Here is a 24,142-nt window from a genome sequence, read left to right as displayed (position 1 = left end):
ATCATCAGTCAACCCGATATCCGTCGTCAGATTTACGAAATTGCAATTGCGCACAGAACTACAGCGCTCAGAATCTCCGCTCTCCAGACGTGCGCAATGGGCTCCGTGCGGCAGCTGAGCGCCGCAAGGTCATGCCCCCGTGATGACGTCACTCACAGCTGGAAACGTCACACGTACGTGCGGCTCGAACGAAAAGTGGCTAGCCGAGGCCGGCGTCTACCTGCAGTCTTCTCGCCCGCCAAATGTGACTTGTCCTTACTCGTGCCCATCGCGCGCGGTCGTGACTTCAGCAAAAATAAAAGTGGGAAATGCGATGTATAGAAGCCCGCAATATCAAATTCCTTCCAAGCGCATTAGCATCGCCTGTTTTATCCTTTCAGCCACTTACCGTGCCTGCAGCTGTGTGTAGCCATTGTTCAACGGCTGAGAGTCGACATGGTTATTGCATACGTGAACGCGGATGGAAACCACATTTTAGCCGCACGACTGTACACTGCACGACAGCGCGGTCGTCGCGTACCATCTCTTCCTTTGTTCAGAAAGGTGCTCAACCCCTTTCGTACCACCGCAGCGCTCTAGCCTCAAAGACGTAGACGGCACCATGTCCTGAGCGAAGATTTTGAGACCGGCGTCTTTGCCTACGCTAACTGGAAGCCACGGGCGAGCGTGAGAGAACTCATGTGATGCATGTCAAAGCAACGTCGCTTCAGTTTGGAGAGTGTTGTCTAAGCATCAGTTGTACCCGTTTTCCCTATGTCTACATCAGGGACTCTCGGACAGCAACTTCCAGCGGAAGCAAGAATCCTGCAACTGGGGCCTCATCCAGTTTCACCAAGGTGAAAATTATCTAAATAATGTGCTTTGGACCGAGGAGGAGCACTTAGATAGTGATGCGGGAGTTAACTTACTGTCGTGTCCGGTCGCTGTGTTGAATGCAGCGAAAGACGCACACGGTACTTTTAGACTTCGTTTATTTAAAGCTGATGAGGGTGCGACCAGCGTCGACCGAGGCAGGAGCCGAACTGGCCGCCCGAAGAAAGGAGGGAGTGGAGAAGCGTCCACGGCAGGGAGTGGCTTCCCAGAACAGGAGGAGGGTGCGGGGGCGCACCGTGGGGGGGGGGCATCCGGCGACAGCGTGCGACGAGGGGCAAGCGGTCGTTAGGAGGAGGATGCGAGTGGTCGTTAGGAGGAGGATTGAGTGGTCGTTAGGAGGAGGATGCGAACTGTCGTTAGGAGGAGGACGCGGGGGCGCACACACACAAAAGCAATAAGGGGACACAACACTTCCTTCCCCCTTAGAAAGTTGCCTGGTATCGTGCAGGGGGTCGGCGCTCACGCGTGGAGGCGCGCTGGCTTTGTGCGCTCGGGGGAGAAACACTTGTAGGCTGGCTGTTGTTCGCTGTGTCTCCTAGGTCTGTCCTGGGCGAAGTCTCTTCTTCCGGGAAGAGGTGCCAGGCTATGTGGGAAGATGGTGCACGTGTTCTCTCCGCTGGCGGACAGCTCTCAGACGGCGTCGTAAATCTACGCAGCTGGTTGAGATGTCGGCGTGCTACTGTGCCATGTATGTTGACGAGCCAAGAGCGCAGGCCTATGCGTCTGACAATTGTAGCTTCCTCCCAGCGTGGCTTTTTCAGAAACTGTCGGGCGAGGACGCGCTGCCCCTCATTAAGCGTGCCGCAGCGCGGAATTGCTTTTTCTTCCCGGAACGTCTCTGCTTTTGGCTCGGGGAGGATGGCTGTGAGCTGGGTTCGCATTTCACGCTCGAACATCATTTTCGAGGGGGTCTCGCCTGTTGTGCTCTGAACCGTCGTGTGCTGCTTGAAGAGAAAGCGCGCAAGGCGGCGCTGCAGCGAGCCTGTCTGATCTCTTTCAAGGGCGCGTTTTAGCTCGGCTACGTAGCGCTCGGCTTGTCCGTTTGTCGCTGGGTGGTAGGGGGCCGATGTAACTGATGAGATCCCGTTGTCGCGATAAAACTTGAGGATCTCCGCAGACACAAACGGTGTTCCGTTGTCCGACACTACCTTGCGCGGCAGGCCGAACGTTGCAAATAGTGATCGGAGGTTGTCAATGACTGCTGCCGAAGTCGTCTGTCCCATTTGCCTTATCTCAAGCCACTTTGTGTAGGCATCTACGACCACAAGGAAAGTGCAGCCCTCAATTGGTCCTGCAAAATCAATGTGCAGTGTGTGCCATGGTGTGTCTGGCTTTTCCCATTCTGGGACAGGAGCTTTCGGCGGGGCGCTCCGGCTGCTCTGGCAAGGCTTGCATTCTCGCACCACTGTTTCGATGTCGTTGTCAATGCCAGGCCACCACATGTAGCTTCTGGCACACTTTTTCATTGCAACGATGCCCCGATGTCCGGCGTGGATGAGAGACATAGCTTGTGCGCGTAGTTCTCTCGGCATCACAACTCGGGACCCAAATATGATGCAGCCGCGATGGGTGCTCAACTCTGTAGCTCGCCTGCGGTAAGCGTCGAAGTTGTCCCCTTTGAGTTTATGCACGTTGCCTTGTTGAACAGCTGTGTAAACTAGCCGGAGAGCTGCGCACTTCTGCGTAGATGCTGCAACTGTGCCTGCTGTAAGCGGAGGTTCTGGCAGTGCTTCGAACATCAGAACGTCTCCTGGTGGAAATGGTTCGTCAACAGTTGCGTCTAGTGGCAGACGGCTTAGCGCATCGGCGTTTTGATGTTTGCCGCATATCATCACGCCTAGTGGAGAAAACCAATTTCTCCCTAGAAGGCTTGATCCTGTGCCCTTCACAACAAGCAGAGGTAGCGTATGGGTCTGGCCGTTGTAGTTAACCTGCACGTTGGCAGAGCCCAATAGTGGCAGATTCTGTCCTGACCACGTTCGCAGGTGCGTGTCGTCTTGTTGCAGGGCGGGTGCGTCAGATGGCCATGAAGTTCGGAACGTGTCCTCACTGATCAGAGTACAGGCTGCGCCGGAGTCCACCTCGAACTTAATCAGCTGGTGATGTACGCTTACTTCTGTAAAAATCTTCGGTCGCGTGCCGAGATTCATGGTGTTCAGGTCGTACAACACAGATGGTGTTGCTGATGTTGTTCCATGGAGATCAGATAGCGGCGTATTCTCTGAGGCGTTGACGCTGTGATTAGGCTGGGAAGGTGACTTTATCTTGGCAAGTCTCCGTTTCGTAATGCATGCTCTTTCGATATGCCCTCGCTTGTGGCAAAAATTACACGTGGCTGACTGGAATCGACATCCCTGGGGGTTGTGTTGGTCGTCACACCGCCAGCAGCGTTGTGCCTTTTTGACCGATTTTACAACAACAGAAGGCTTGCGCACCTGGTTGCTTGTCTGGTGTACCGGCTCGGTGTTCCGGCGAATCCCTCTCTGCTGGTGACCGGCGCTCTCCGCTCGAACGGCGATGTCGTAAGCTTTGCTGAATGTGAGGTCCTTCTCAGCGAACAGGCGCTGCTGCAGTGACTCGTCACTCAGTCCGCACACAAATCTGTCGCGTAACATCACGTCCAAGGGAAGCATGGTGGTGTTAGCAGAAGAAGCTGCGTCTCCCTCCTGCCCGGTAGCTGTTGTCGACAGCGTTCCAAAATTGCAGTCGGCAGCGAGCTTCTTGAGCGCGGCTACGTAGGCGCTCACAGTTTCTCCTCCCAGTTGATCTCGTCGTTGGAAGCGAGCCCGGCTGTAGACCTCGGATGGCCTTGGGTCGTAGTGCTTTTGCAGCGCTTTTACGATGTCGTCGTAAGACACTGCCGCTGGTGTGCTTGGCTGAATAAGGGCGCAGACAGTATCGTAGGTCTGCTCCCCGCACAGCGTCAGCAGGTTGGCCCTCTTCAAGGCTGGGTCTGTGATGTTGTTAGCTTCAAAGTAGAACTGAAGGCGTCCAACCCACGATGACCACGATGAGCCGTTGAACTCTGGTATCTGATTGGGAAACCCTCGCGTAGCCATGACTTGTCAATAGCGTTGCGTAGCGCGGGTCGAATCCACTTTCTCGTCGCCACTGTCGTGTCCGGTCGCTGTGTTGAATGCAGCGAAAGACGCACACGGTACTTTTAGACTTCGTTTATTTAAAGCTGATGAGGGTGCGACCAGCGTCGACCGAGGCAGGAGCCGAACTGGCCGCCCGAAAAAAAGGAGGGAGTGGAGAAGCGTCCACGGCAGGGAGTGGCTTCCCAGAACAGGAGGAGGGTGCGGGGGCGCACCGTGGGGGGGGGCATCCGGCGACAGCGTGCGACGAGGGGCAAGCGGTCGTTAGGAGGAGGATGCGAGTGGTCGTTAGGAGGAGGATTGAGTGGTCGTTAGGAGGAGGATGCGAACTGTCGTTAGGAGGAGGACGCGGGGGCGCACACACACAAAAGCAATAAGGGGACACAACACTTACACAACGCGCACTACTGGTCAGCAGGAAACCCACACTGGCTGCGAGAACACAGGCACAAGGGGCAGCTTTCTGTAAATGTTTGGTGGGAAATTTTTCGCGGCCGCATCTTTGGGCCATACTTAGTTGAGGGAAACATGCTAGCAAAGCGTTACAGAGACTGCATCTAAATGATGTGGTTGCGAACTTTGTATCTCAACTTCCACTAAGCTCTCTCTGTACTATCAGGAGGAAAAATAACAGACCGCTGCCAGCGCGTGCCGATCCGCGCCAAACTGAATGCAAATGCAAAGAAGAGCAAATATTCAGAAAGAGGATTTCAACGGAGCAAGGGGCCGTGAGAAGGCGCTACTTTCAGATCATGAATCCAATGGGGGTTCAACTCCTACAGCGGCTTCCAAATCTCTCGTCTGCACTTCGGAGGCTGCATGCCATGAGTCCTGATGACACAGAAGAGCCGAGAAGGCATACTGAGGCTGACGCTTCATTTTCTGTATCTTCCTCCATCGAGCTGGAGTCAGAAATACAGCAGCTGCAAATAAGTGGCCTGTGTGAACTTGATCACACATCTTGTTTCTGTTTATGCCACGCAGCGGGATCGTACAAAGATACTTGCGGTGAATGAACCTTTCCACACCTGGCGCAATGAAGGTGCACTGCCTAATTGGGATTTCACACATCAAATTTGGTCTAGGGCTTGAAGGAAAAACAGCATCTACGTCCTGCTGGGTTGTTGGCTAGAATGGGGCAAAATTACACTCGCATTATCACTATCTACGTGCTCTGAGTATATAATAATTCATTATATTTATCTGCAGCGTACCTGTAGATTAAAGACCAAGAAGAGCCAAAATTTTGTGCGTTTTATCCTGCTCCTTGCGCTAATTCGAAATGCTCTTATTTATTCATACCATACCATGCATACCATACCATGTCTGGTCATGTTACCTTTAGAGTATAAACATAATAATGTGATTAAAATAAAGGCACGGTTGCTTTCCGCAATTTAGGCAGCGAAGCATGGCAACTGAGGCCCGCCTCTAGGATTTAATAAGTCAGGTTCGCTTCACCGCATTACAGCGATGTGGCGTTGAAAATGACTATAAGAGACTGAACGCCACCCTGAAACGCACTCCACGTACACAGAGCTAGCGCTGACAGGAGGTGCTCAAGGCCGCGCTGCCGACCTGCCTTCGCGCGTGAAAAGTGGTAGAAGAGTGCCGTTAAGAGAAGCGCCATTGGCTGGAGCGCGGCCCACCCTTCGATATATTGGATGCTGCGCGGAACCCGAGTTCGAAAAACAAGAACAAAAGTGCGATGCTTTTGCATGGGATTTTCAAGCGGCTGTTCTTAATATTCGATATAAACAAAAATTCGATATATCCGGAATCTACTGTTATGCATCGGTTTCATTCTCCGCTCGTCACTCTCAGCAAGTATAACATGTGTCCACGGCACGGTGACGGCGGGCTACTACATTGATTAAATTAAACCAAGAAAACGACGTATGGAGTGATGGTAGCCAAATATTCACCCTACTACTGCTGCACGGAAGGTGCCACGCGAAGAGGCTTGGGCACATTTTCCCATAAGGAACCTGTGATGTGCAGCATGGTTTCTCCGAGCTACTCCTCTCCGGAGCAGCGCAACTGGTCAGCGCGGCGGCGGCACCTTTGAGTCACCCGCGCAGCGACGGCGGCGACGCGACAGCTGTGCGCCGTGTGACGTCACTGCTCCTCGCGCATGCGCAGTATGGCTTCTCGTCAGCTTCGCGAAATGGCTCGGCGACACGCGCAGTGTTGCTTTCGGAACAAAACAGGACACTTGAGTGATTCAATTACTTTGAATAAGGCAAGTGTTACCCTTCCATATTTTAGAATTTTGTCGCGTGCCCAGGGAACTCACCGATAAGAAATTACTTTATGCTGCTTGCTTAAACAGACACGTGGTACCAGTCGAGTTCTTGATCCACTGGTAACGTACATATGCAGGTCCGCGAGAAGGCAGTCTTTTTTGTTTGCTGTTAAGTTCGGGTAAACAGCATATATTATACTTTCTTGACCTGCAAACGCAAATACGTTCACCTCGCACGGCTAAATATTGCCACGCCATCCTATCTGTTTCTTATTCTAAATTCGCAGTCAAGTGTGCTTTGCTTCCCCACAATGGCTTTGGCGCGATATTTGTTCTGTGCGCCAGGTATTAAACGGTCTGCGATGAGGAAATCCTGAAGTCAAGAAAACAGCAATGTACGTGTGACTAAATTCACTTTCCAGAGACCCTATCGGCGTTGCAGCTCTTTCTCGACATTTATAATTACCGTATTTTCCGGTGTATAAGACGCGGCTTTTTTTCAAAAATCTTGCTGGTGCGTCCTATACAAGGGTGCGTCTTATATGCGAATTTTTCATCTTCTTTTTGCGAGTTAATCGATTACTCAGGTTCATGCTCAAGCTTTTTTCACCTAAAAAATATCACTACCAATAACGCGGTTGTAACACGGTTAATACTTCAATACCGGGACCGCCGTGCACGGCATTCTAGGTGATCTTTATCATGAAACGGCGGCGATGACGACTTTCGGGATCACAAACGAGCGGCTGTTTCGGAGGCCCCAAGCAAAAGTAATGAGAAGCGCCAAAAGATGGTGACAATCGCGCTTCTCGCCATTGTCAAGACAAGCCGGCGTTCTTTTTTAGTCACCCTTTGCAACTTTTTTTGCTCCGTGTACGTAGTGCATGTTTCAGCCGAGTTGCTTCCAGAAATGGGTGAACCTTTTGATAGCGCATCTGAAGATGAAGACTTCGAAGGTTTCAGGTAGAAATAAAATGTTGTTATGGACATATGGGAAGCTGTATCGTTTTTTCTTTCTTTTCTGCTAAAACGTGGACGGGTATGGCGTGAGTGTTGCCTTTTTCGATCACTTAGCGTTGCTTAAGAATTGCTCACAGATACGGTGCATTTCGCGATAGTCGCGCAAGCGTGTTTAATTAAGCCTCACTAGCCTAACTGGGTAAACTGGGGTGCGTCTTATACACGGGTGCGTCTTATATACTAACTTTTTCAGTGACAGCTTGCATATATGGCAGGTGCGTCTTATACAAGGGTGCGTCTTATACACCGGAAAATACGGTACTAGTTTCGAATTTGACCCGTGGAAGCTTGCAAAGCTGAAAATAGAAAATTCAGGGGGCACTTTGTTGACCTAAAGTGCAGTGAGGCGAAAGCCTTAAGCGCGGTGTTGCTGCTTGTGTCACTGATGCGTTGTTAAGATGTTAGGCTTGGCCTCTAAGAGTGAAACGCGACAGCGTCTTGCAACGCTGCCAGGGAGCCCATAGAACACCGTCGCCCGTTCGGTTCTACGCCTTGCTCGTCGGTAAATTGGTTTTTGAGCAAAGGAAATATATCCGTCTCGCATATCTGGGTGGAGTGAAAGAAGAGAAAGAGGGGCCGTAATGAATAAAATTTAAATTGTATTTCAGGAAAGGAAATTGCGCAGTAACTGTCTCGCATATCTCCGTGGACACCCGTCATCCGCTTGTAGAGGAAGGGAGGAAGTGGGAGTGAAAGAAGAAAGAGGGGCCGTAAAGAAGAAAGTGAAAATTGTATTTGAGAAAAGGAAATTACGCAGTAACTGGCTCAACAGTGATCTTACTGTAAACTTTCCCGCAGTTTCCAGGGCTAAATGAAAAACGTTCCGGCCTACCCTCGGCGCCGTAGGGTGCCGGCCTCGCCGTGAACAAGCCGTTCGAAAACGCAAGCGTCAACTCCCAAGCACGCTTCCTTCCGAGAAACCCGCAGCTTGGTCACGTGAACACGGTGTTCGAAAACGGGACAGTCAACAGACAAATATTCTTCATCCAGCAGCGGAAGACAGCGGCTGCTCGGGCAGCCAGTCTGTACCTTGCAAGGGCCTGCCGCCTTTTTTTCTTTTTTGGGTCAAATTCTCTAAATAAAGACCCAATTCCTAACCTTCGCGAAGTCTGCAGCCCGTACTTCGCAACACCAAGAGAAACGTGGGTGTTGGCTGCTTCTAAGTGAGATCTGCTGACGCCGCCCTTAACAGCGCCCTATGTATTGCGGCTGCTGCTACACAGCCAATGGGGAAGAAATTTCACTGCAGCTTGGTAGTTACAAATTTTTAATCTCGTAAAACAACTTGGCCAAAGGCCACCACGGTGGAATAATCTTTGGTCTAAACAAAGTGAGATCAATGAACCATTTGACATCCTTTTGTGTGGACAAATCGGTCTCAGCACTTTTTGCTGCAAGGAAGCTGTTGTTCTCTAGGTGCTGCAGGCAGAGCGAGCGTGCGGATAAACGTTTCTTGTCCAATTCCAAGTCCCAAACTCAAGCTCTCGCTAGAGTGTACTAGAAAGGTCTTGACCTTTCTAGTACACTCTACTCTCGCTACGTGCACCGCCCGCGTGGCCGCCGAACATTCCAGGGGGAAAGGAGGGCCGCCCACGCGACGAGGCGGGCGCCTCTTCCTGGCTTCCTCCGCTGCCGCTCAGAGGGCGCCGAGAGGGGAAGGGCCGCGGTGGGCCACGAGGCAGAGACCGAGAGATGCCTCGGGCGAGAGAGGAGCAAAGTGGGTCCCCATACTATACAGGATGAAAAGGCCTTGGTCAAAGACATAGGGCAAGGTTTTTTTTTTAATTTTTTAATGAAACACACCACAAATGCAGTACAAAAACCTCTCAAAAGAACCCACCTAAGTGGAACTCCAAAAATAGGAAAAAAGAAAAAGAAAGAGAAAAATTGAAAAGTTTACAAAAATGTTACAAGGTAAAAAAGTTACAAAACCACGACGACGCGGTTAACACAAAAAGAAAAAAAAATGGCAATGAGCGAAGAGGCTCATTACAGGTGGCTCCTCATCTTTGAGTGGGTGCAGGTTCATCCTGACAGCCCGTGCTACTATGCCTGCCACCATATAGTCCCCACCCTTCGACGAAATCTGCTCTCTCGCATCTGCTGCTGCTGCTGCTTCTCTGCTCCTGCTTGACCCTGCCTTCATCATCTCTCTCTGCTGCACTCTCTCCACAAAACTTTCCTCTTCAACCTGTTGATGGAAAGCGTTGCCACAATGGTCCACACGCAAAAAAAAAACGCCACTCAGTTCGCACATCTCCTTGACCTCGTCCGACGAGGCGCTCAATGCCGCTCACTTGAGGCCGACATCTGAGGGAGATGGGAGGAGAAGGTACTCAGCGCAGACGCTCATAATGATTGGCGTCGAATGCTTTGGTTCATGGGCGCAGGTTCATCCTGGCTCCCCTTGTTGTCCGTCTCCACATAACCGTCACGACTACTGCAACTGTGTGCATCCTTATTCCCCTCCTCTGCCTCATCTTGCTGCTTGCAAATGTGTGCATTGTCATCGTCTGTTCCTGATGTTGTATTTTTCTGTGTGCATCCTGTCCCAATCACGTAGAAGGCAAAAAAAAAACTAAATGCCTACAATGTCAGTACAAAACCCAAGGTGGCAACTCACTTCTCGGTCCGTGCCGTAGTCCGAACCACACACACACGTATACACACACGCACAAACACACATCACAAGGCTACTGTCTATTGTGGTAACTATAAGCAGAAAGTCCCGCCGTCACACGCAGTCACTGCAGAAAAAAAATGCTGCTCTGATCCTTGCATGTGTTGAAAGCGTCCGCCGGTGCGTTTATACAAAGACGCGCTAGCGGCGCCGTGGAAGAAGCCGCAGCTGCCGCCGTGGCAGCTGCACAACGGCGGAGACGTGTCCTCGTCGCTTTGAAATCGTTTGGCGGTTGGGAGTCTGCCGTGCTACGGCAGTGAAGTCGTCGTCGCCGGTTTTCTCCACACAGACGTCGCATGTGCACGGAGCTCCATGTATCAATCCTAGCGTCGTACCCGGTGGCACAGGGCTTGTGGACGAACGGGCGTTGGAGGCATACCTCAAAACTACGTCGCTGTGCTGCAGGTCCACCGCCTTGCCCGATACGCGGAGGATGAGAAGTTGCGTACTTGCTTGGCTTTGCACTTGGGCTTTGAAGCTGACGGGAACCCTCACCAATGCGGGAATGAAGACGCCCAGCCCCATGATGGTCCTGGACAGGTCCTCGCAGCCCTGTGTCTCCGCGTCTGGCTGTGCGACGCCTCTCCTTGCGACGCCGGCGAGCCCAGACGTACGGCGCTGCCATTTCACCGCACCTAACGACGGCCGCAGCAGCAGATGGGTGCAGACGCTATACCACCCCGGCTTGGAACGACGCGTCAGCTTCCGGGGCTGCGAATGTTCGGCGCTGCGCGTGGCACCCTTGTTCTGCAGCTTCGTCGTTGATTCGCTGCCTCTGAACACGAAGATCTGAAAAGTGCTTTGATGGTCCCTCTTTGTACACCTCACCGATGAGCGCTTTCTTATCCTTTTAATAGGTGCTGAAGTTTTTGCGGGCGCAACATTATTCTGGTGGAGCGGCTAAAATATCATTTTTAGAATATACCGTTTCTTCTTCGCACTTGAGAGATAACAGCGCCGCGCAGCGATAAAAATGGGAGCAACACATATAAGTTCTGGACTCGTTTGATCTTCTTTTTTCAAATGGGGTTATCACCTGTGGTCACTTTCCACGTCAGTGGCTGGACGAATGACATATATTGGTAATTCTTGCTACATCACAATTAATATTAGGGGTGTACGAATACTGCATTTTGTAAACCGAATCGAATACGAATACTGTACCTTTGCTTATCGAATCGAAAACGAATAGTTTAGCTCAAGACCGAATACGAATCGAATATTCTTGCAAATATTCGCTGCTTGTGCGAATATTCAATGAGCAATCGTGAGAAACAGCGTAGTGCTGCTTTCACGGTTGTAGCTCTATCTGTTAAAAGAGGCAACACTAATCTTCATTCGGCGGGTCACAATACAAAGTGAGTGTATTAAGTTTATCGTTGTCATGTTATGCGCATACGAAGGGTGCCTTTTACTGTTGATAATGGAAGGTAATAAACTCAGGGGGGGGGGGGGGGGGGGGGGGGCACTTTTTTTACGCGGTGAGGCGGAAGCCTTGGGCGCGGTGTTTCTGCTTGTGTCACTGATGTGTGGTTAAGATATTATTTAAGTACACAATCTTAAATGCCCGAGACACTGGAGGGCGTTTGGGAGGCATCCGTCTGATTCGACGCCATTCTGCAAACGCTCTCCCGCGTCCTAGACAGGAGAACTACATATGCGTTGGCAGAAATTATACCGTAGCCATTAGCACGCTCGGCTGCGGAACGGAAGGGTGGTGGTTCGAATCTCAACGTGCACAAAGATATCTTTCCTGGTCTTGCTAGAAAAGCGAGACACCTCTTCTGACAACCTTCTGCTGACAACATTCTGTCGACAACGATGAGGCATTAAAGGCTCTCGCCTTAATAAACTAGCGCCACATCTCAGTGCATGAGGCGGGCGAGAGCTATACGTGTGAGGCATGGCCTCCGAGGTCAAGCATAGAGGCGGGGTTTGCTGAACATGCCTGGGCAGTGCCGCGTCGTCCAATCACTGAGGCCGTGTATGAGAATTATGAACAGCGCGCCACTCGAATGGGCCGCACTGCGGCGCTAAACTAAAGTTCACTTTAGCTGAATCCTCCATCCTACGCATACCGATCGCTATAAAACGCTATAAATAGCTATAAAGCAAGTTCCATGTACTATTTAGGGGGATAATTAACTAAAATGTGTCCATTAACTTTTTAGTTATTGCAGTTAGCTGTCTCTTTGCAATTAAGAAATTGTAGAGGATCATTAGTCAACCCGACATGTCTTTAGATTTACGAAAATGCAATTGCGCGCAGAACTACAGCGCTCAGAATCTCCGCTCTCCAGGCGCACGCAATGGGCTCCCTGCGGCAGCTGAGCGCCGCAAGGTCACGCCCCCGTAATGACGTCACTCACAGCTGGACACGTCACACGTATGCCGATTCACACGACGGTCCGTTCGCCCGCGGCCCGCGTTCTATACGTGCCCATGCGTCACCACATTGAGAGGCGCTCTGTCGGTTTGCGGACTGGTCAGCGTGCCTCTCAATGTGGTGACGCATGGACACGTAGAACGCGGGCCGCGGGCGAACGGACCGTCGTGTGAATCGGCCTTTATCTGCCGCTCGAACGGAAAGTATACCTGGCCGTGGCCGCCGCTGCATGCAGCCTTCTCGCCCGCCAAATGCGACTTGTCCTTATTCAAGCCCACCGCTTGCGGCCGTGACTTCAACAAAAATAAAAGTGGGAAATGCGCTGTCTAGAAGCCCGCATTATCAAATTCCTCCGGAGCGTATTAGCATCGCCTGTTCTATCCTTTCCGCTACTCACCGTGGCTGCAGCTGTGTGTGGGCTATTGTTCGACGGCTGAGAGTCGACATGGTTATTGCATACGTGAACGCGGATGGAAACCAAACTTTAGCCGCACGACTGTACGCACTGCATGGTACCCCGGTCGTCGCGTACCATCGCTTCCTTCGTTCAAAACGATGTTCTTCCGTTTTCGCAACACCGGAGGGGTGCATCCTCACAGAAGTAGACGGCACCATGTTTGAGACGGCACCATGTTTGAGACCGGCGTGTCTCGCTACGTTGACTGGAAGCTACAGGCGAGCCTCAGAAAAGTCGCTGATGCGTGTCAAAGCACTGTGGCTTCAGTTTGGAAAGTGTCGTCTAAACATCAGTTATACCTGTGTCGCCTACCTCTACATCAGGGACTATCGGACAGCAACTACCAGCGGAGCCTGGCCTTCTGCAACTGCTGCATCATCCAGTGAGACGAAGATGAAAATTTTCTAATTAATTTGCTTTGGACCGACGAGGAGCACTTCGATGAGATGCAGGAGTTGGCTTATACAACGCTCAGTACTTGTCAGTAGGAAACCCACACTGGCTGCGAGAACACAGCCTCAAGTGGCAATTTTCTGTAAATGTGTGGCGGGGAATTTTTCGCGGCCGCATCATCGGGTCATACTTTGTTGAAGGAAACATGACAGCAAAGCGCTACACAGACTCCATTCTAGAGGATGTGGTTGCAGACTTCGTATCGCAACTTCCACTCAGCGTTGTGCGTTTGATTTAAACCAACACGATGGAGCGCCGCCTCATTCGTCTTCTTGTGCTGTGCGTTTTCTTGACGTGAACTTCCCTTCGCACTGGATTGGGCGCGGCGGGCCCATTCCATGGCCACCGGGATCACCAGATTTGACCCCACTGGACTTTTTTCATTCGGGGCATGTAAAAAACGAAGTGTATCAAACACCTCCAACAAGCCTCCAGGATCTGTAGGGCAGGATCACCGCAGCGCTGGCCAACGTCGCAGAGGACATGATTGTGCGTTCTGTGCGTTCAGTGAAAGATCGCGCGCAGTTATGTTTTGCCATGCAAGGCCACCATTTTGAGCATTTGCTCTGAGCCCCTCAACCTCACTACTGAAATAAATGTTGCATGGTTGCGCGGACGCCGTGAAGAGCTTTTCAAAAGTGACCTCGGCGGTATCACAAACAAAACTATTTCGCAAAGGGCAATGCATTCACGGGATCGCAGGTCGCGGCCGCACTCGGCGCTCGTGATGACAAGTCACATTTGGGAGGGCGAGGAGGCTCCAGCGGATGATGAACACGACGCCGCCAGCCGCTGTCTGGGCTTAAGTTAAAGCGCGGCGTGCCTGCGATGTGTTCTGCTGCGAGTGACGTCAACACGGGGGCGTGACACTGCGGCGCTCAGCTGCCGCACGGAGCCCGGGGCGCGCGCCTGGAGAGCGGACATTCTGATCGCTGTAGCTCTGCGCGCAATTACATTTTCATAAATACAACGACGAATATCTGGCTGACGGATGATCCTCTACAATTTCCTAATTACAAACACCTAACTGCAGTAACTAAGAAATTAATGAACAAATTTTAGTTATTTATTCCACTAAATAGCATTTGTAGGAGAGTTGAAATCTGGGTTAGTTGCTACATACTTATGAAAAAACCAGCCAAAAATACGGGGATAAAGGAGAGACAAGGCACACACAACGACTGGAAGCAACTGTGATTTATTGAAAAACTGTCAGTCTCCCAAGAAACCTAACAGAGCATGCGCAGCTCAACGGCAACGCAAAACCAGCACAAAAGACCGCGATGCTTGCGAGATAGTCAAGGCAGCAGTGTCAACGGGACAGGTAACCTATTTCCTTCTGCATCAACGTGATAGACGCCGTGCTAATATAGTTATCTGCTTGAATACTTATGTGAAATGCTTCGAGGATTTCGCGCTCAACCTTACCCTTGCCTTTACCGAGAAAGGTGACAATGGAAAACAACGGGTAGCACCCGCAATCGCGGCAATGGCGAGGCAAGTTTGCTCCGTCAGCCGGAGTCAGAGAGTTGTGGTGCTCTCGTAGCCTTTCATTGATACACCGGCCAGTTTGGTCGATGTAAGCTTTTTCGCATGTCAGCGGAATCTTGTAAATCACTCGTGTCGCACATGGAACATAGCAGTTTTGATGCCGCGTCTAACAAACAGGGTGTCTAGTTCTGCCAAACGCGACACGTGAACAAAGGCTTGAAAGTTTGCAAGGAGCAGAAAAAACAACATTGACACCTTGTCTTACAGCAACTTTTTTGATGTTATGGGAAGCCCGATGGACCTAAGGCATCACCTCATTTTTTTTCTTTTCAGCCCCAGTAGAGTCAGCCATTTTTTCGTCACGACTCTTAATTCTTTGCAGCAACGACTCTGCCACAGCATTCAAAAACGATTTTGGGAAACCGGCCTCTTGCAACCGCTTAACCTGGTTATCAGAACTTGACTTCATGCTGTGGTGGCAACTCTTCTGCAGAGCATTGCGAAAGCAGCTCATGGCAATCCCTCTCTTTGTCACCTTTCTCGGTAGAGGCAAGGGTAAGGTTGAGCGCGAAATCCTCGAAGTATATCACATAAGTAATCAAGGAGATCACTGTATTAGCACGGCGGCTATCACGTTGAAGCAGAAGGAAATAGGTTACCTGTCCCGTTGACACTGCTGCCTTGACTCTCTCGCAAGCATCGCGGTCTTTTGTGCTGGTTTTGCGTTGCCGTTGAGCTGCGCATGCTCTGTTAGGTTTCCTGGGAGACTGAAAGTTTTTCAATAAATCACTGTTGCTAGTCCAGTCGTTGTGTGTGCCTCGTCCCTCCTTTGGCGCCGTCTTTTTGGCTGGTTTTTTCATTAGCATTTATAACGCGTCCCATAGTGCCCGCTACGGCGTCTGATCACTTCGAACAAGAAAAACTATTTTACTTCCGAAAGACTATTTTTTAAAGTCAGTCTTGCCCTGCCACACCCTGTATATCAGACGAGCGATCTCCTAGTGCATGACGTTCTTGCTGGTTTCTTCCGGGCTGGCCAATGGGTCTCTCGTTTTAGTCGGTTTCAGCTTAGCGGTCAAGCAAATATTTGTCATAGTGACCAGCTGTTGACCAAGCACATTGGAAGCCAGTGAGAATCCACGCCATGTCCAGTCATTGCCCATCGGCCAACGCTGCTTCGGATGGCCCCTGTTTTTGGAAAAGTCGTGGAAGAAATATGCGGTATTCCTTATTCGAACTTCGCACCAATTATTCGAAACGTATTCGAAAACAACAGGACATATTCCATTCGTTCCTAATAATTTTGAGCATGCACAATTCGATTCGTTCGATTAATCCGATTTGAGGATACTTGATCGACTATTCGAAATTTTAGAATGTCGCCCACCTCTAATTAATACTCTAGGAAACAGCTATGACTGGATCCTCTTTTAGGTTTATGCTGTGCATGAAGTTATCCAGGGTGGATGTTTCATGTAGGGGCGGAACGGGCTACAATGAGAGGCACCACTCTCTATAATATACCAGCAATTCGTCGCTCGGCGTGTTCATCGGTCAGGTACATAATGCCATCGAACTGAAGCACATCTTGCTTCCTTTTAGTATGGAGGCTGTCTGCTATAGAGACGAATTTGCATAATTCGATCTCGAATTGGACCGAAAAGTAGTTCGAATTATTTATAGTTTGGGCTAAAGCAAGCCTCATCGAAACGAGGGTATCATGCACAGGATTGCGCCAGTAAGTGGAATGAAGATGCATCACTGCTTGCTGGGCGTTTTCGTACGTATGCCGCAGCTCAGCACCAATGGCAATTGTTGGATCTGTAACAGCCTGTGACGTAGGCCGGCACCGCGTCGGTGTTGGCGAGCTTATACGAAGACGACAGGGGCCGGAAATTCTGCAACGGTTCTTAAACAGCGCCGCGCTCAAAAAAGAAAAAGACGGATCTTAGTTCCACATACATAACTTCATTTGTTTCGACTGGGCCTGCACACAAAGCGAAAAAAAGGACGCATGTAGTATGTTGCGGAGTTCTCCAGAATCTCTCTGCATCGAATGACTTCTTTGGCTTTGAGCTGTTTCCACAGTGGTTCAGGATTAATTGTAGGAATCCTCGCTAAATAACGACCAATACTTCAACAGCTAGGGCTCTGACATCTGACAGTTCCTCACTCGCCACGAAGCTGGCGAGAGCAGCCCAATATACGAGAGATGCCCGCATCGGCCATCATGGCGCAGCCACGATTTTCTTCATACTGGAAAGAAAGCGGTCAGCGTATACGAAAATCAAGCACATGAATAGAAAAAAAAATCAAATGCACATCATCAGCGCCCAGACCAGCGAACACCATGTGGTTGCCCGCGGGGAGTTACAACCAGCCCTAGAGAGAACAATGTGCGTGTTCGTCTAAGCAGGAGCAGCGAACTGCTCAAACTGCTCGGAAAAAACCGTCCGTCAGACGGTTTTTTCTTCGCTGCCTCCTCGGTATCAGCAGTTGTAACAGCAGCACTTGCCTGCACGATGCTTTTTCGTGAAACGAAAACTGTCGCCCCTAGATTGATTCTTATTAGCTTACAATCACCTGCACTGTTTTTCGTTTGTAGTTGTTTTCCTCGAGCGAAAAGGTGACAGTTCTTAGAGACATTACGTTATAGATCCCTTTCCCGACTATATAAGAATTAAGTTCGAACTCTACGTCCAATCAATCAAAAAGGACGCGGCTAATTTGGCGGACACCTCATATCCACTGCCTAAAATCGCCGCAAGATTTCGCTACCATCGGCACGAAACAATCATTCCTGGTACAGAATAAAACATCTAATGTTACCACTTCGGCTGTCACCACTTCGGCTATCTCCTTGGCACCAAGGTATCACCATGTCTGATGCTATGCGCACAAAAAATAAAATCCATATGCTTGATTTGCGATGCAGGGCTCCGTCAAGTACATGATAGAAAAGAGAAGATCTCTCGTTGCCGAAAACCGCGCTTGGTTTTCGCGTTTCTTGTGGGCTTAAGGCGAGCTTGTATAGTTCAGAAGCCGGGCCAAGTAGGTCAGGTGCTTCGCGCGGGTCCGGTCACCGAAGAAGACTAAGCGTCCGCTGCAGTGCTCGAGACCTCATCTCACGCTAGTTATTGCCGAGAAGCGGGCAGTCGTTCCAGCAGCAGGCATTGGAACTCTGAGTGTATGGGCCAGAGCAGTGTAAGAGGCGGGACAAAAGACATCTACCATTGCAACAGTAGGGATGCGAAATTAGATCAAAGGATCTGACACAACTTGTAGCGGCTAGTTGCACCCGCGAAGGGCCTGTGCCCATGCAACGGTCAACGATAGTAAGGCGAACAGCAACGAAAGTTTGCCGTTCCCGCGCCAGCGTAATCCCGTGCTTCGGCCGGGTCGGGCATTATGCCTTATGCTGCCTCGAGCGCCCTTGGCACTGAATACCTGCTTCCCTCAGCTGTCAATAACATGAAAATAGCTAAGCGGATACCGTGGGCGTGAAACACATGCGACAATCTTCGCTGGCGCGTCCACCCGCCACTCACCTCCACTCACACCCACTCATCACTCATGTCCACTCACCACTCATCTTTTCACACATCCACTCACTCATACCCATCTCCATTAACACTCACATGCACTCACATCCACTCACTCGCACTCATCTCCACTTACACTCCCAACCGATCACTTACATTTACAGACGTGAGTGCGAGTGAGGCAATATGAATGCGCGCATGAGTGAATGTGCCGACCTATGGCGGCAGGCGACGTGAACCAGCGACGTGCAGAGCGGTCGCCATGCTTGCGCGCTCGAGCTTAGTAAACACGCCCGTATCCTCTTCTCTCTCTCTTAAAATTTTGTGGGTGTGCCTCATAACAAGCGCAAAAGAAATATTTTCTCTACGCCGGCGGTGTAGAGGCAGCGGAGATGACCAGGCCGACGTGCTTGCGGGGACGAAGTCACATCACGCAGTGCCCGCACACTCCGGCTTAGTAAAAGCACTCCCGTAAAATGTCACCGCAGTCTGCTTGTAAGTGAGCAAACAGCTGCACTACCCTGGGGCGCACATCCACTGGGGCGAGTCGACAGCTTCCAATGTGCTTATGCAACCACGGGGTCACCGCCAGTATTCTCTTGTTTTCCGCTGCGCCGTCCGAGGTGATTTTTTTTTTTTTACACCTTCGATGTGAGCCTCGCGCTACGCCAGCAGCATTAGCATTGCTGTATAGCTCCTCTGATCATCGGTACGAATGGGACAAAAACGCTTCGACCTGAATCCGCACATTTTAATGCAAATATGCATTCTATACCAGCCAGGCAGCAGCGTTGCCCTTGGTGTCTACTTTGTGCCAAAATTTCTACTTTATGGTCCTGTCTTGCTTGAAAATTTTAGTGTGTCTCCCTCGCTACTTTTAAACTGTACTTTATATTGCCACGCCATCCGATCTGTTTCTTATTCTAAATTCGCCATCAAGTGCACTTAGCTTCACCCCAATGGATTTGGTGAGGTATTTGTTCTGTGCGCCAGGCATTAAACGGTCTGCGTTGAGGAAATCTTGAAATCAAGAAAATAGGAATGTACGTGTGACTTATTTGACTTTTTAGGGACCCTGTCGACGTTGCACCACTTTAAAGACATTTTTAATCGCTAGTTTCGAATTGTCACCCGTGGAAGCTTGCGAAGCTGGAAATAGACGAGATCCTGTGTGTCGTGTTATCTGCATGGACGCGGCGGCTGACTATGTTGTAGAGGCTTTAATATACATATTTTTTTTTACCAAGAGATGCTCGGCAAGTATTCCGAATGATCGGAATCTTACAACGACATCCCAGCGTTCTGCAACTTGGTGTCGCAATTTCTGCGCACAGTGTACACAGTGTTTAACCTAAAATTTACACAATTTTTAAAAATACGCTTTTTGAGTTAGAAGAACGCTTCTCTTCGCATGGTATTGTCAGAGGTGTAGTATATCAGAATATAGCTAAGACCTGCTATATGGCTGCCTGATAAACTAATACTGAATAAGAATTTTTGTTAAGCTCCTTAACTACTGAGAGCCGTGTAGCACACATAACACCCAGCTGTGAAAACAGTTGCCCTTTGCGGAAGCCTCATGAATCATTTTTTTTTTCAGCCCTTTCATACTATACTGCGCATCCCACGTGAACAGCTGACTACGAACCATCTGTATGAAATTCTGTGTCGTTATCGTGTCTTTAGTGTGACGTATTCTTGCAAGAGATCATCCTGTGGGGTTTGTTTGTTACGGAATCATGTGGGAGTGAAGACGCAGATTGTCGGAAAACTGTCACCGCGGAACTGTGGATCGTGGATTTGTGCAATGTATGTAATGTGTCCATATTTCAAGGTCAGGGAGCGTTTCTTAAAACCGCAAAAGCAATGTCCTCGTTGCTTGGGTTTTCATGGTGAAAATTATTCGGGAAGGACAACCTATGACAACCATTGGGGGATTCCCCTAAATATTTGACCAACGATCGGATAACAAAGGTGTCTCCTTCGTTACCTTATTCTAAAACCGTATGCACGTGGTTGTGCTGTTCTTCTGTCTTCTAGAGAAGGTTCATTTGCTGCCAGATAAATGCTTGCTACAAGGGACGTTCTGCATGCTCCGCACGAATGGCGCAGACCTTGATATTGTACTGGATATAATCAATCGTTTTAAATATGATGGTGTCGTTAAACCGTAGACTATACAGGCTGGAGCTTACCAGTGAACGATAAATGTGCAGGAAGCATGTCCTATGAGACCCCCTAACAAGGCTTCCCTAAGATCACTTCAAGGATGTTTCGAGTTCGGGAAGATTTTGTGTTGGTGTTTTTCTAGTAGCGCAATTTCACCGAGAAAAAGTGACATCTTCCTCCCTGAGTCCATTATCTGAGACGACACCAAGAAACGTATTCCATGATCGGTGAGGGCTGATTACTATGCGGTTATCTACAAAGGCTTGTCATTCCTGAAAGTTTCTCGTGCTGAAGGTTATACAGCAATGGAGGTCGCCGTTTGCAAACTTCTTTATCTTATATCCTTGCCCTATGCGGTCCGTTAGAGTCCTTGAAATAATGAAGGTGAGGCACGCGGCGCAGTTCTTGCAGTTAAATTTCCTATAAATCACGCCGAGCTGTGGGAAGTTCTTGTTCTGCATGAAGAACTGTGCAGAGGGCTGGTTGAAAAAAAAAAAACAATACGGAGACACTTAAGTCGCCTGAAGAGTGGAATGCGATAGCATTAAGGGCAACGTTGCTGCTACATATATTTGTGGGTCTCTGTAATTCTTTCACCACTTGCACAATGTTGCCACTGTGATCGTATCTTTATTTGCACACACATAATTTGCACACACATTCCGCCGATAGCCTGCTCCAACCTGCTGGTCTCGCCCTTTCCCGGTTGCGCGCTCATTTCTTGTTTTTCAGGTTTGACGATTTGTGCCATGGTCATGTGACCTTGTGATGTCATCGCCCTCGCAACATATAACCGACTCTTGGCATTAACGCAGCACGTGAAATAGCATGATTTTCCAGTGCTGCGGTGGGTAGATGGCAACTAGATTGAAATCAATTTAATTATAACCTTCCACAGTGTGCATGTTTCTCAAAACCAGGTGATTGTATTGTGCTGAATTGTATTTCTTCCTGGGCTATGTTTCCAGCCGCCTACCATGGTGCCCCGCAAGGAGTCGGTACGGGAACTTACTGGGAAGACCTGCCCACGCCCACTGTACATCCCAACTATAGCGTAGATCCAAACATGGCGTAACTGAGGGTTAGCCACACGAGGTTAGACATAGCCGCCAGGAACAAAGGGAGATTCAAAAAGGGCGGAGGAGACAGGAAAGTTCTGAGAAAGACGGGAAAGTGGACGGTGTAGGGAGGGCAGGAAAAGGCGTATGCCGATATCGGCTGATCGGGTCAGCCCAGGTGTGCTATCTACGGGAAGCGCTGGCCAAAGTGATGTGTCGCCACCGCCGAGGGGCCTTAATGGTCCAAACACCTGGCGTTGGCTCAACCACGGCGATCCCATTTTCTCCGGACGCAGACAAGCGTGTCGCACGGCTAGTCGTGGGTGGGTCCAGCTCGCATGTGCTCTCGAAGCTACTGAGTCCTCAACAACATCTGCATGTTACAAGTGCCCCTGCGGGGTGTCTACAATGTACTCAAAGCCCGAGCCTAGCCAAGGGCCACGGGTTCAAGCCTGCCCCCCCCCCCCCCCCCCCCCCCGTGCTCGCCAAGCTTGATGTGAGGCCTGACTCAGCCTGCCCTGGCCCTGGCCCTGGCCCTGGCTCTGGCACTCTCTCTAGCCCTTGGCGGAGCTCAAGAGACTGGGAGCTAGCAGTCTCCTGGTCTCAGAGAAAGAAGTGACTCGCAAAGGTGCTCAAAGCACAAGTACATTTTAAGAAAATTGTTGATAAACACAAAAAGAAGACGAGATAAGAAAGGTACGCCCGATGGGCTTTTTCAGCAAGGATCTTACAGTAAACTGCCCTGCAGTTTCCAAAGCCAAATGAAAAGCGCTCCATACACACGCAATAAACTCTGCGTTCGCTTAAGTTTTTAAGTCATTCTTTTTTTTACCGCCAGTGATGTCCGAATATAAAAACATCCTCGAAACCGTAGCAGTGACAATTCTTTCTCCTCCTCTTTCTTTTTTTTTTTTTAATGAGCACGATTTCGGAGGTTCAGTTTTTGGCCGCATTGGCCGCGCTTCAATGAAGACGAAAAGCAAAAGTTCCTCTTTTCTTGCATAGTATAGGTTTGATGACCCCACTTATCCTTAACCAATATGCCCTTCACCAGTGGAGTTTCTCGCAGCGTAGACAAGAGTTTTTGGGAGGCGAAGGCAGACAGCCAGGGACTATCGAACGAAGGTCCTTTTAAAGCGGTTCTTATATGAGACTTCAAATGTCGAGTCGGGATCTGTAGCACTAAACCGAGACGATGCGGAGCGCCTTCTGGCAGATATACGGCGGCGTGTGTGATCGCTGGTCGCTGAAACCACCCAAGCCAGCGGTGCTGCGTTCTTTAGTAGGCGAACGCACTCGTCCCAATGAGCTGAGTGTCTGTTCTACAACCCTCCAATAGAGAGAAGCCAACAGCCACAGAAACCAAGGGGCACAGGAGATTTTTCTTTTAAATTTATTTATTTATTTTGTGGAGTTGATCAATTTATAATATTACTGAATATGTTATGGCTTAAACCTAATTGATTAGAAAAGCAGAAGAAAAAACAACCACTGCCGCCGGTGGGATCCGAACCCACGACCTCCGAATTACGCGTCCGGTGCTCTACCGCTGAGCTGCGGCGACGGCTGTCAAACCTTCTGCTTTCGGGGGTATTTATGTTTACAAATAACCTAACCTTGGGAGTGTTCACCAGCGCTACCCGCGTTCTTAAGCGGCGGACGTAGCACGTCCTGAGTTACCGCTGGTGTGACGTAGAACGTCATCGAACGGCGAGGTTGGAAGCTGTGTGAGAACCCTCTTATGCTTCCTAAGGCATCAAGGCTGCCAGAACCGAGGCCCTCGTTAAGCAATTAAGCAGACAAGGAAAGGGGAATTAGGGGCTCGTTATAAATATGAGAGAAGCCAACAGCCACAGAAACCAAGGGGCACAGGAGATTTTTCTTTTAAATTTATTTATTTATTTTGTGGTGTTGATCAATTTATAATATTACTGAATATGTTATCGCTTAAACCTAACTGATTAGAAAAGCAGAAGAAAAAAGAAGAGAAAGAAGAAAAAAGACGAAAAAAAGAAGAACGTTCGATGACGTTCTACGTCACACCAGCGGTAACTCTGGACGTGCTACGTCCGCCGCTTAAGAACGCGGGTGGCGCTGGTGAACACTCCCAAGGTTAGGTTATTTGTAAACATAAATACCCCCGAAAGCAGAAGGTTTGACAGCCGTCGCCGTAGCTCAGCGGTAGAGCACCGGACGCGTAATTCGGAGGTCGTGGTTTCGGATCCCACCGGCGGCAGTGGTTGTTTTTTCTTCTGCTTTTCTAATCAATTAGGTTTAAGCCATAACATATTCAGTAATATTATAAATTGATCAACACCACAAAATAAATAAATGAATTTAAAAGAAAAATCTCCTGTGCCCCTTGGTTTCTGTGGTTGTTGGCTTCTCTCATATTTATAACGAGCCCCTCATTCCCCTTTCCTTGTCTGCTTAACCCTCCAATAAGAACTACGTTATTTTTTTGCTTTTTAAGTTCTTCTTTTGTACCGTTAAACGCGGCCAGGCGTGCGCATTCGAGGTTTCCTGAACCTACCACTTTGCATGACGTTGATTAAACTCGGCCTACAAATCAGCTTTGTCTTACTCCGCGTCAACAGAAAACTAGTGGTAGTGGTTTATTAGTAATCCACTGGAAATAATTTAACGCCAGGAATCCTTCATCTCCGGTGC

The 24,142-nt window shown here is 49.7% G+C and overlaps 1 pseudogene; it reads left to right on the top strand.

The window, feature by feature from the left end:
* The window catches only part of LOC149352172 (uncharacterized), a 41,818-nt pseudogene extending 20,329 nt beyond the window's left edge, over positions 1-21,489 (top strand).
* The last annotated feature ends 2,653 nt before the right edge of the window (positions 21,490-24,142 follow it).

This window comes from Amblyomma mixtum, chromosome 3 (assembly GCF_055824585.1).
Source record: "Amblyomma mixtum isolate Tamu chromosome 3, ASM5582458v1, whole genome shotgun sequence".
NCBI lineage: Eukaryota > Metazoa > Arthropoda > Arachnida > Ixodida > Ixodidae > Amblyomma > Amblyomma mixtum.
The sequence above is the reverse complement of the archived record's forward strand: the minus strand, read 5'-3'. Positions and strand labels throughout refer to the sequence as shown.